At 37.0% G+C, this 10,905-nt stretch overlaps 1 long non-coding RNA gene across 1 annotated transcript; it reads left to right on the plus strand.

Moving 5' to 3' along the window:
• Window positions 1–582: 582 nt before the first annotated feature.
• Window positions 583–6,076, plus strand: LOC308179453. The gene is made up of 3 exons (XR_013940381.1): window positions 583–3,937; window positions 5,038–5,102; window positions 5,941–6,076. It is a non-coding gene; the product is annotated as an uncharacterized lncRNA (long non-coding RNA).
• The last annotated feature ends 4,829 nt before the right edge of the window (window positions 6,077–10,905 follow it).

Below are 10,905 nucleotides of genomic sequence, written 5' to 3' on the forward strand. Positions count from 1 at the left end.
TTATGTGCTTATATAAACATGCTCAAGAAATGCAATTTTGCAAGCTTTTAGCTGAGCTGATTTCTTTGAGACTAGAATCATATATAGACTTAAATTTTCTGGATCAGGTAATGATAGCTAAACATAGCACACCCGCATGTTGTTTTTCAAAAAGGGGAAGAATGCCATTCATTTCACTGCCTGGTCTTTGGTGATTTAATAGTCATTTGAGGTCCTGTGTCTGGGAAGAAAAAGCTCAAATCTTTCAGAATCACTTTCCTGGAACCTTCCTTTCTTCTTGTGTTAACATTACATTATATGAATGAGGTATAAGCTTTAATTCCTGTAGTAGGTACTCATTGTTCAGAAAGTTTGCAGGCAGAACAAGTGAAATTTGCTTTGTGAGCTCCCTGTGGGAACCAAATGACAAGCTCTGTCTTCTCCATAAGAGGAAATAGCTGACATGATATTATCCAGTGCCTGAGACAACAATTTTCACCCTTACCTTTTATCTCTTTACCTCTTCCTCGGAAATCTTGGCCAATCTGTAGCAAGCATCTTTCATCTGTGACTCTTGATCCTAAAGCAGTTGAGAATAAATGCTTTTAAAAAGAATTTAGCAGAGTATCCTGTAGGATTAGGTCCTTTAAGATAGGGTCATCCTGGAGAAGGTGAGGGAATTTTCCTTTTCCCCAGGAGAGAAGAAGTTAGGTTGGAATTTGACAAATGTTGACATCTACATCTGTGCAAGTCCTTTTTGGCTGCCTTTATAGTCAGTGGAGAGAAACTGGCACTTCTGGGGTGCAATTAATGTCATCCTTAGGTAGAAGTCTAATATAAGTCAGATGAATTCTGCCCTTCCATTGCCTCCTGGGACAAGTTCAGATTAATTCAGATCCCACTTGAAGTTAGATGGATAACTTCCACCTTTAAAGTTATATAGTCTGTGCTAAAAACACTAGTGTAAGTAAGGACTTCTGAATTCATCAGAGATGAAAACTTTGCAAGGATTCTTATTCTGCATGTAAATAAAATTGAGGTCACATAAATTACAGCTTTTAACAGTACCAGTATTCATAAATATTGTCTCACATAACTTGCCCCCCCTCAGGTAACTGAGACAATATCAGACATGGAAGCGCTGGCTAATCAGAAACACAGGGGTTATTAATGTATATGGAGCATATCACAGAGGTCTGGGGAAAAGGACTTACTGGGAAAAAGAAAATTAAAGGAAAAAAAAGAGAGAGATGGTCTCCCTTCATCATATTCATAGTTTTTTATAATAATCTCTGTTGTAGCATAGAGTCCGGCTTGTTTGTTTTAGAAATAACCCCTTTTTTTGTGTGTAAGAAAATATATTAAGTATTCTAAAACTGATTCTTTTTCTTCTCCGTGTAGCTGAGAGTCAGGGGTCAAATTCTCAACTGCTGTAATCCCCACTAGAGTTATTCTCATTCATTATTGAAATGGGCTTGATCCTGGGCTCATGTAAACTGGCACAGCAGTACTGAAGTCAGGGGAAATGTGTCAATTTTTTTTTAGTAGATGAAAACATAGTCCTTGAAATGCAGTAATTTTAACTAAGCTGAATGCTGCAGGCCAAATTATTTTTAGTATTTAGCAATGTCTGGCTTTTCCTTTACTAATCTATATTATCACCATTCAGTGTACCTAAAAAGAAAAATCCCTGCAGTAGTGTTATATTAGCAAGTGGCAAAAAAAAACAGCCTCATTGCTTGGTTTCACTCTTTGCCCAAAATTATTTATATACTACTCTGAGGATGATATTTTGCCATACAAAACATCTCTTTTGTTTAGTAACAGCAGCAGATTCCATGACACCATTTATTTTTTTTTTTGTCTTTTTTAACAGTAAAAGGCACTATGGTGTGCAGAGCATCCCAGTGGAATAATGCACTGGTGCAGAGGAGCACTAAATCAAATGATAAATTGAGTGTAACATCGATTATGTTAGCTATGCATAGAAATATATACATTTGATGGTCATTATGACACGTGAATGTTCAAGATGAAAAGTGAAAAATACATTTCAAGTTCTGCATATGTGAAAAACTGACAATGATCTGTAATTTGCGTCTAGCATTAAATTCTATAAATCTGCTGGTGTTTTCAGCATTGAAAGCCTGATTCTAAATGGAAAGGTCATTATCATTATTAAGTTTTATAAGAAAATCAGTACGTGTACTAGTATCTATTTAATAACTGAGACATCATGAATGTCAGACTTAACACACTTTGCTGGGTGCTAATAACTCTTTAAGTGTACCCTTGACTTGAGACGAAGGCAGTATTGAAATTTTTATATTATCTGAACTGCCTGGTAGCATTTAAAAGTACTTCCATAATAGCCAGGTAAAAATATAGTGACTTTACACAACTTTACCTAATTTTGCTCCTGTTTTAAAGGTTAAGCTAAACTCCTTGCAGCCCCCTTGCATAAGAACTGGATGTGCAGGCAGCTGAGTCACAATGGACCTGTCCTACTTAACTATTCCTTCAATTTTATTGGAGTATATTGTGCTTCCTGAAAAAAAGTATGTGTCAGTAATGACAACAAAATGAAGCCTTTTGTACCCAAAATAAGTGCCTGGCAAAACAATATTTGCATCAGTGTCAAAATTGCTTTTTGAAATGTCTTGGTGGAATGGTGCTGTCTCAATATAAAATATGTATTTATTCAGCATTTTTTAAACTTTTGTAATTCCCACATTATATTATCTCTAATTCAAGTCCAGTGATAAATTGATGCAGCTTGTTTCTTTTTCTATTATATATTTAAATTAAAAATTGGAAGATGTAGTTTCTCTTAATGAGTTTTATAGGGGTCTTTTAGTATTCTGTCCCTAGGCGAGTTCCTTACTTGATGTGAAGTCCTCATAAGAGGTGCTTGTGCACTTGATTAATTCATAAATGGTGTTGAGGGATGTATATTTGCACAACTCTTGTTAAATCACAGAAGTTTGCTATTTTTCTGTAGGATGTATTGCAAATTGTGTCACCCATATTATGCACCCAATCTCATACAACACTACAAGTCCCAAATTTTCCAAGTATTCTCATCTATGCCACTTCCTTTTCCTGTGGTAAAGGTTAACCTTGGCTACATTTATATTGGTTCTGAAGTAAAATAAGCAGACAAACAGAGTATACAGTTGGCTGAAAAAATAAGATTAACAAAAGCACATGACTAGCCAAAAATATCAGAAAGTTTCATACTACTGAAGAGGGCTTTCAGCAACTAATACAAATTTGATACTGACCTACATATGATACAATTAATGTATCTGTAGAATTTTACTCCAAATTTGGGATGGGAGGCTGGCTAGTTAGGATTGTCTGTGAAGGTTGCAATAGTGTTTCCTAACTGGTAAAATGTAAATCTACTAGAAGAATCAGCAGTGAGTACAAATCCAGAAGTTTCTTCCAACTAGTAGGACTGGACTAGTAGTGTTGTTTTAATGAAGACAGGGGCACCAATTGCTTATCAACATCAGTTGTGTATTCACAGTTAAGAAACTGCTTTAACAGTTCCCTTTAGGGAAGGGAACAGAAATGGATGAAACCGCTGCCATGATACAGACCCCTGAAAGCCAGACTGCTGTTGTCTACATACTGCAATATGAAACTGGACCTCATGCATTTCTGTGCAAATAAGATGACAATTGTTAACTGTTTTGCTAAATACGCGTCCATTTGAAAGATGTAACTTGTTCCACTTAATTTTTTAGTAGTGATACTACAGCAGGAGCTTTGGTGCCCTCTGTGAGTGCAAAAGCATAAAAACAAATGGATATTTTTTTTTCCTCTAAGTATGTGGGCCTTCAAATTTCATTTAATTCAGAAACCAACAGAAAATATCTGACTCTGTAACTTTGCGCCCAAAGATTTTTACCTCAGAGAAGGATACCTGAGGTTCTCACTCTTCATCTGCACAGTAAGTCCACTTTATGTAATTTATTTATTTATTTATTTTTGCTGGTGGGAGTGGGGGAGGAGGGAATGCATAAATGATCCTTAAGGAGCAAAAAAGAAAGAGGAGTTTCTGGGATGATTACTAGTTATATTATGCATTTTATTTTCTGGCTATTCACTTCTCTTGATGTTATTAAAGGACAGAGAATTCAAGAAAATATGGCAGCACCCCAGTGGCATTTAAATGAAAGACAGAAGCTTAGCATGGCCAAGACTTCAAGTCCTTATGTACCAATGGCTAAGACTACCTTGGAAGTATATTTCCACATTGCACCATTTTTCTCTCTCTACTTTTGTGCTTAAAATATTTGAGTTTGAACTTGGTTTTAATCTGTGCTGATTTTCTATTCCTGGTCTAAATATGGACAGAAGCTTGGTTGTAAATTGCACTGAAAAAGTTAAAAAAAAAAAAAAAAGTCCCCCCCCCAAAAACAAACAAAACAACAACAAACCAACCATTAGATACTTTACCTCAAAGATGAAATATATAAGCAAGATGATCAGTTAATTTATTAGTAAAAAAAAAAAAAAGAGAGACAAAATTGGTAAATGGAATTGAAATAGTTCCAGCTTCTTGTGTCTTATGTCAGAAAATGTGAAAGCTGGCTAAATTGTAGAGGCTACATTCAGGTGAAGTCTAAAGGATGGGCCTAACTTTGAGCTCATGAACAGCTGCATTCACTCAGGTGAGACTGCTCAATTGCTCGGAGACATGTGTGTGAATAAGGTACTTCACCAAATCAAGGCCATTGTGCAAGAAGAATGCAGTGTCAGTGTATAACAACCATGCTCCCCAGGAAGGAACTTTTTTATGTGAAAAAGAAGTGTTACTACAGAGGCTGCGTATGATAGGGCTGTGCTGTGTTCTTTGTTTCAACCCACTAGGGTGCTGTCTTTTCCCATATTATTATTATTGCATGCTCTGCAGTAATTTAACATCTCAGAAAGCTAATAGTTCTCCTTAAATTGTAGCCTGCATACCATTACTGTTAGTTGCAGGAGAGTGCAAAGTCTATTTGCACACTATACATCCTATAATTTTTTTTTCTTTGCAAATCAAAGAACATCGGTGGAAAATAGTTTATGCCCAATGTCTCAGAAGTACTGGATCAAGTTCAGCCTCTGAGGTATGCAAAAAAATCTCTTTGCAATTGTTGGGTGATGCTTCTGCTTATATCAGTAATGAGATACCAAATATAGTCTATTGCATAAATAGCACCATAGATACTTCAAAAAGAGGCAGAGCACAGTCCCTATTGCATCTGCTTTGTGCTACCTCAATAGTATAAAGAAACTTAAAGCTCCTTTGTGTAAAAGTATATACAATGAAGTGTATCTGGTACAACACTGACAGTTTTATACCCCCTTCAGAAAACAGAGTTTAATAGGGGAAATGGGCAAAGATACTATTTTACAGCCTTTTTAGAGCTACCGTAGTACAGTTTAGTTGTAAGGGCATGTGTGGAAAGGTATACTGTGGACTCCCAAAGGGAGCTTACAGCTAGCTGCTTTTACACAGAGTAACCAGATCACTTGGCCTGTGATTTGAGGGGGCTCCAGTTGTACATGTCCAGACAGTGCAGCAGGGGCCGTGTGCCCTGACACTTGCTTTGGTTCCTCTGCTAATACCATCTGACAAGGTGCCCTGGGGGTGGCTGCTGGGATGCTGGATGTTGCCGTACTCTTGAATGGTCAAGCTTCAGTTTTACGAGTCATCAGACGGATGGAAGATTAAGCCAAACGCAACAAGACCTGCACTTAGCAAAATTAAAAGGAGCTGACATCCTGTTTAACGGCTTTCACAGAGATCCAACAGAGAAATGAACACAAATTAGGAACTTCTAGGACAAAAACGAAACTATGGTCTCTATACTGACAGAATCAGGACGTGATCCTGCTCTAAATTTCCATGAAAACTTCTACAAAGTGTAGAAGTGTAATACTGAATGATTATTTGCATTACAGGACAGGCCTGACATGAATACCAAGTAATCAAGACTGATGGACAAGAGAAGGCTTCAATGACTGCTCAGACCAGTTGCCCTGGTGCTTTAATCTGGGATCAGCACATGAAGAGCTGTACTTAAATGTGAGCTATGTTTCTGTAGAGCGGTAGAATTTACTGTGTGGTCTATATGCCACTGGCAGGAAAAAAAAAAAAATCTCATATCCTGAGTTTCAGTGGTCTTCCAGACATGGCCACAGCCTATATTCCAGACTAATTTGTCAGCTGTATACTGAACATCTTAACATACTCCTGAGATGTCCTTGAAATAAAAGCCACATCATAACTTTTATGGTGAATTTTGCTGCCATAGCTAAACTTCTTCTAGTACTTGTAGTTAGGGTGCATTCAGGTTATTAATTTAGTGTGTTGTGAAGGGTAAGTTTGTTATGCACTGGGGATACTGTTGGTACACTCAGAGCAGTTTCCCTCCTAGTGGAACCAAAGCAGAAACAATGCATGGGGGCAGTCCTCTAACATGCCCCATTGTAACGTTCACAAAAGATCTTCCAGCATTTAACTCCCTGTACATGCAATGTGTGCCTGGGACAGGCAAATGGCCTGATTGTCATTGCCAGTAAAGGTATTATGTGGTCACAGGGTCCTTGGACCAGAATACATCTTGGTAAATCAACGCCTAGAACTTTACTCTCTGCACCACACCATATGGCAATGTGGGTATGTCCATAAAGCTGTTTCAAGTTACTCTGCACTTCAGCTTGCAGTGTGATTGAGTATGGGAATGGACTGGCAGTTACTGTCTCTAATCATTGCTGTTATATCACCTCTGCATCCAATAAACAAGTGCTTCCTCTTGGGAGAAGATATCCCTTTCCAGCTATCCTTTCCTACACTGCCAAGCTAGACAAACTTCCTGGTGATGAAGGATGCCTACCTTTGTTCATTCTCACTGGCTAGTCCCTACTGATTAAGATATGGTGATTTAGTCTCAAACGCCATTAATATTTTATATGTGACAGAGCAAGGCAATGTGGCAATGTTAAAATATAAAAATAGTGTGGAGCAAAAGGAGCAAATCTCCAGAATAAAAACAGCTGGTTCTGAGGACCTAAATTCTTCACCATAGACACCTGTTTATTTTTCACTTCATATTATCCCTTGTTTGATCCCATGGGTTGAATGCTCATTTGTGGCTGGAGAACATTAGGTATGCTTCTGGATATGTCTTGGGGTACTGTGTAAAGTTATATAGTCTTTGAATGTACCTCACAGGCATGGTGGTAACTAGATTTTTTTCTCTATCTAATCACTAATCTCAAAATTTTGTTCTTCTCAGACATCTCCAGTTATCTCAGATCATGCGTTTTGACAATACAAATAACTGGAAAAATAAAACTGAGGGAGTGAATGTTAAGCCAAATATTTAAAGAATAATCTTGCAACTTTCCATGTGCATTTTCCTCTCCCACCAAACATTCCCTATTTTAGCTAGCTTTTGGCAACTCTCAGTTATCAGTACTGGATTACAGAAAATTTAATCCAGTGTGAGTGATCCATCCCAAAATGCACAATTTTTTCCACAAATAGTGGAAATAGGAATGTCCATATATCTCTGTGTCTGAGAGTATAACCCTTCGGTCTATTACAGAATAAGATTAATTAGATAAACTTTGAATTTGTCCAGGAGAGCATTTAATTCTGAGGATGAAGCAAGAGAGACAAAAATGCAACGAGAAAATTCTTGGCTCTCCTAAAGTCAATGGGAGCTTTCAGAGGAGCCAGGACTTCATCCTGTATGTTTTGTTTTTCTTCAAATGTCAGTTACCTGCATACAACATAAATACGATGTGGTCAGAGAAGTGTACAGTGAATGGCTGAAACAGTTAACAAAATCAATAAATGTGGGGAAAGTAGATGAAAACATAAACCAGACTGAGATATTTTTTCCAGACTGAGATTTTTAAGTCTTCTGTATTTTGTCATTTGTTAAACCACAAATAGTTATAAACAGAGCTGCAGTTCAGAGAGTCTTTGTTTCTAACATAAACAAGGTATAGGGCATAGCTCTGTATGTCGGCCAAACATGACTATAAGTTACAAAAATGATATATATGTATAAAAGAAGTGTCAGACCCTAATTGAAAAATTATATTTGGACATGAATAAATATAAGCAACTCACTTAACTCCAGAAATGCAGTAAGTATTTAACAGAAAATAACCCATATTAACACGTGTGTATTTTTTTTTCTGTGAAATTAATTTAATTCAGTATACTAAAACTCAGAAATGAGGAAGTTTGCATAATTAAAGTATCAATATGCATATTGAAGTTTGTCTGTCCTTGTTGAAAAACCTTATACTTATAAAACATACTGAACATACACAAGTTTTGTAGACCTAGGAGCAGAATAGCATACTATAGGAAATTTGATTAAATATACAGCAAAATTATTTTTTTTAACAGACATGCTTTGCATAGTCATTAATAGCCATGATATTTTTCACTTAAAATGGACACAATTCTTAACAACCAGGTCACACTATAAAACCTGAAATCTGTAAAGAACCCACTTAAATACTGTTTTTTTCCACTTCACTTCTTCCTAAAGTAACATTTTCTGAACATCATGAACACTGACTTTCTAGTCGTGATTTTAAATTCTTTTACAGTTTTATATTTAGTTCTAAAAAGCAAGCAAGCCCTAGGATAGCCACATTGGCCCACAAGCCTGTCAGTGGTGCAAGCTGTTCCACTGCATAGTGGGTCACGGCAGCGTTACTGCCGTAAACAACGTTGCAAACTTCCAAAGCCTGCAGAGGTCAGTATAGCGACACCAACAAGAAATTATATAGCTTCTCTGAATAGATTAGCAGCCACAAATATTTATTTTTAAAATGCAAAAATGATGTATCATTCTGGCCATTACTGTAACGGTGGGATTACTATGGCATGTGATGAGTTTTTCCTGCAAATATCATATTGCATATATATATATATATACTATTGCATATGCTAAAAGTTTTAAGGATTTATTTTTGCATTTGAATTTGTTGATTACAAAGGGTTAAATGTACTTTCCTTGAGAGCATTTGAGAAAAGTTGTTGGGTGGGCATTATGGAAAACTTCAGCTTGCTCTTCGGAAGCTGTCTTTTCTGTGTTGCCCTGTCAATGACCTCCGCTGTGACATTGAAGGAATACCCTCCGTGTGGGTGAGAAGTAATTTGCTTCAATAGCTCTTCTGCCCCAGACATGTATAAAAAAGAGACTGTAAACATATACCCTGCGTTTGCTTTGGCGCTGACTGAGCTGACACCATCAAAGTCATTTAGAGCAGAACTTTTAGACGTTTGTGACAAACTAGACCAGGACGAATGATCCAAACAGTAAAAGCAAGACTCTGAACTCAGTGCAATGAAATCTCCAGGAATGAAAGGAAATGACAGATAAATAGTGCTAATCAGACCCTTGAACACTACCATATTAATTGTATTTACCCTATTGGCCAGCTTTTCATGACCTGCCTGCTCATGGCACTAAAAAGTAGTTGCCTTAGTGTTTCACTGCACATTTTCAACTGTGCATTAAAGAATAAGTAGATGTTCAGACATGACCTTGGGGCCCACAGAGAAAGATTTTGAGAGGCACAAATTGGGATTAGACCTATGTGATTTGCTTCCTTCAAAGCACTCCACTTAGGCAGGCAAAAGTAAGTACACAGTACCCACACCATTAAATTTTGCCCCCCTCTGTCTCCCTTCTCCCCCCACCCTCCTCCTCCTCCTCTTCAAAAAAAACAAAACAAAACAAAAAAACAAAAAAAAAAACCAACTGATTAGTAAAGACATCTGAAACAGAAAGACTATCCTGAATGTGAGTGATGGATCAGACGCTGCTACTTCTATTTATGCATCTCTACTTGAACTTAACATTGCACACAGATGTATGGCTTTAGAAGGATTACATTTGAACTTTCTTGGCCTTAAGAGACCTATTTTTCCCTTTATTTCTGAAATGCACATGCATTTATCTATGCAATACATACAATTGTATAGAAATTACATAGTGTTGATGTCTGGCATAAGTCCAAGCTGGCAAAGTAAAATGATAAATGATGAAACACATCTAACTCCACTTTCTGTCTCTGCAAGTCTAAGTTGTTGTACTAGTAAAGATTCATGAAATTAGTAGTGCTCATATACATATTAGTTGCCTTCAGGTTTTAGTTATAGCTTTCTGCCACATGACAATGTTGTAGGTTCGGGTATCCGAAGTGTCAGGAAGATTTAATGCAGCCTCATCAACTCCCAATCAAAAACTATCCCTGAGAAGCTGATAAGAGCCAGTTGTAAGAAATTTAATGGGTGGGAGGGAGGTCACAGAGAAAAAGTTTAAACGTATATTAAATCCCAACTTCTACTGAAATGGCTTGTTGCCCGTAGCAGCACTAGCATGACACTGAATCAAGTACCTGCTTCATGCAGTTCCTGCAAAACCAAATCTACGGATTTCTTCCTTTGCCATGCTCATAATTATCTTTCTGAGAAAGACAAAGAAATGCAGCTCATAGCTTGTCTCCTTATATTGTATTGACATGGAGAGTTTTCCCTGTAATCCATATATTTTTTACAGAGTTGTATTTTGCTGCTGAAAAGAAGGGACAGGAATGTGTGAACTATAAATTAATACTTTTAAATAAAACAAACAAACAAACAAAGATTTTCACATAAGTTAACATATTGAAAGAGTAGAGGAAGCTTAAATAGACCAGCTAATAGAATTTTATTTTCAAAGATCATGTGACTGTGCTGAAGTAAGAAGTATTAACTTTCCTAAAATATTCACAAACTAGCTTTCTCGTTGACATTCCGTTCATGCGTGGTAGATCTCAGACCAGCCAAAGCAAAAGCATAGATAAGGGAATTTTGGTCTGAACACAGAATAAAGTGCAGTGACTTGAAAT

This window comes from Anser brachyrhynchus (genome assembly GCF_964034855.1).
Source record: "Anser brachyrhynchus genome assembly, chromosome: 1".
Lineage (NCBI taxonomy): Eukaryota > Metazoa > Chordata > Aves > Anseriformes > Anatidae > Anser > Anser brachyrhynchus.